Below are 2,722 nucleotides of genomic sequence, written 5' to 3'. Positions count from 1 at the left end.
ATAGTAAAGAGTAGAAGTATGACATGTTGACATACAGATGTCAGGATTTGGCTTATCTCACTGGCTAACTTGATGAAGGCACAGAAGAAAAAGGTATTAGCAGGAGTATTAGCAGTGCCAAACGTACCTCGTACAGGGGAGAGAGGCCGTCCTCCTCCTTTTGCTGCCTGAATGTATTCACTTTCTTCAGTGTAAATATCAAAGGTTTTTACTGTGCTTTTTAACAAGCTGCAGCAGCCCCTCATCCCCACCTCCCACCCACCATTTGTCCATTTATTCATTCCTTTTTTTACTGCCTGTCCAGGGTCCAAAATTAACACTTGCCAAGCCAGTTGACGGTAGATAAATCAGCAAGGGTCACCTGCCACACCGACTGGTGTCACTTTGAGACACGAACCGTTAACGATATACAGACTTCAGTTTTTGCAGTTTTCTCTGTAAAGTCTTTGTCTCTAAGGGAATTATATTCGGGGAACTATAAAGCAGGTTCTTTCTACTTGCTGGCTCTACACAGAGGGGCTTTGTGTTCTCCCCAATGTGTCGGCTCATACAGGTGAGAGCTCACTGAAAATATTATGCTTTCTAAAGATGCTCTAAATGAAATGGCATTGAAAGCACATATCAGGAAAATGTTTATTTATTATTTTGGTCAGTCTAAATTATTTTAGTCATGGGACTTTTTAGTTGACCCGCTCTGGCGGGTGAGACCAAAAGTTTAATTGGGACGATGCATTTTTCTCTTCCACCTCTTTGTAAACCCCTCCTCTCTGCTCATCCATGGCGATACGGTCTTCATCAGCTGTGAGCCTCCAGGCTGCAGTGCAGATGTACAGGAGCGTCCTGATCAAGTAGAGCAGATTCTGTATGTCCATCCTCCTCCAACCGCCTGTTGCTGCAGATGTTCTTGTTCTTCAGTAAATGGTGAAATCTCGGATTGTAGAATATAAATATATATATATTTTCTTTGTTTTTAGGTAAATTTTAATTTATTTTATATTGTTAGTAAGTCCCAACCTTTTGGTCACAGGCCTGCTTTCTGTTTCTGGTTTGTGTTTTTTTTTCTCTACCGTGTGTTTCCTCAGACGGCATCATCTTTTACTTTTGTGGCAGAAGCAGCATTTCTAAAGCCAAACAAAACGGATTCATCAATTAATTCAGTAATAAATGTTACTAGGCGGTAGCCCTTAATTTCTGTGCTGTATGCAGTTTATGTTAATAATAGACAATTTCTTTAAATTGAGAGAATCTAGGTGGTGATAATTACCACGCTCAATCTGAAAGGTATTCCTGTGCTCATCAGGCCTTTGCACTTGCGGAGGAAGGTTCTGCCACACGCGGTTCAGTATTTCAACACTCCTGGAATATAGGAAGAGTTCAGTATTGAACAATCAAACCTTTTGCTTCTTCTCTCCCCGCTCCCTAAAAAAACCATGTTACATCTGTTTTTCTGTCATTTTATTAAATGAATGCGATAATCATCTTTATATAGTGATGGGGCATTTAAATACTGCTTTACCAAAGCAGGGTTTTGTTTTACAGTTTGTGTCAGATGACAATTCAACGAGGTTTTCACCCATTTACTGTTTCTACTTCTTCTTTGGAAGTGCATATTTAGTGTTTATTGAACACACAAGTTCACTTCCAGTACTCTTAATCAGTAAGCTGCTGCTGTTGCTGCTGCATCTGTTTCATCGCTCCACACGTTTCTGTTAACGGTAATTTTTCTCAAGCACCGATGGGATCGTGCAGCAGCGTGTCCTAGTCCCTTAAGAACGGCTTCACAGGGTTTGAAGAGATGGATCCCTTTTTGTTGGAAACTAGGCCCCTAAAGTTTGGGACTTTCGTTGAGAACAAAGGTAGAAGGAACAGCTGACATTGCACTATCGTGAGGTGCTCTCAGTGCCTTACACCTCATTACCTGAAAACTGTGGCGAGGAGTTTAACGTGAGAAAGTTACCGCAGCTGATCCCGTATGTGAGGTCAGCTCCGGGTCAGGACAGCTCACCTCTCATTTCTCTGATGTGGGACCAGTCCATTTCATATCTATGCTGTATATATATTATATACAGTTTTAGGAAGGCTTGAAGCCCCATACTGGTTGTTTTGTGTGTTTTTGCAAATAAACTACACGTTCAAGCTTATTTTAAATGTTGCTGCTAGAAGCAGTTGAAATGCAAAAAATGTCTGCAGCACTGCTCATCCATTATGTCTTTGGCAGCGTACTATGAAACGGGCACTCCACTGATTCGACACCTGAAGTTCAGTTTACTCGTCAGGAGTATTTCTGTGAAAACGGTTGTTTCTTGTCGTTTGTTGCTCTGGAGTTTTATAGGTCTGAGAAATTGTAGGATCCAGTGTTTTTGGAGCTTAACTCGCACTAGGGAGAAAAAGTCAGGATATCTTCCTCGTTGCTGCTATGATTTTGATTTCATTTCTTTTTTTAATCAGTCTCTTGTGAGACCCCCATTTTTATGGAAGTGCAATGCCAAATCACTGGACCACCTCTTTTAATTCTTGAATGTTGGAACATCCTTGAACGCAAGGAGAGTTTGAAACTGGTCCCTGCTGACTGCCGTGGGACCATATCACTAAAATGAATATTACAAATAAAGGAGGCTGCAGTAGATTATCAATAGCAAAGAGGGTAGATTTATAGCGTACTGAAATTATTTGAAACCAGCAGGAAATCGATCTAAAATCTTGTGTTTTGGAAAATGGTGGT

Source organism: Taurulus bubalis (assembly GCF_910589615.1).
Source record: "Taurulus bubalis genome assembly, chromosome: 1".
Taxonomy (NCBI): Eukaryota; Metazoa; Chordata; class Actinopteri; order Perciformes; family Cottidae; genus Taurulus; species Taurulus bubalis.
Note: the sequence above shows the minus strand (reverse complement) of the source record.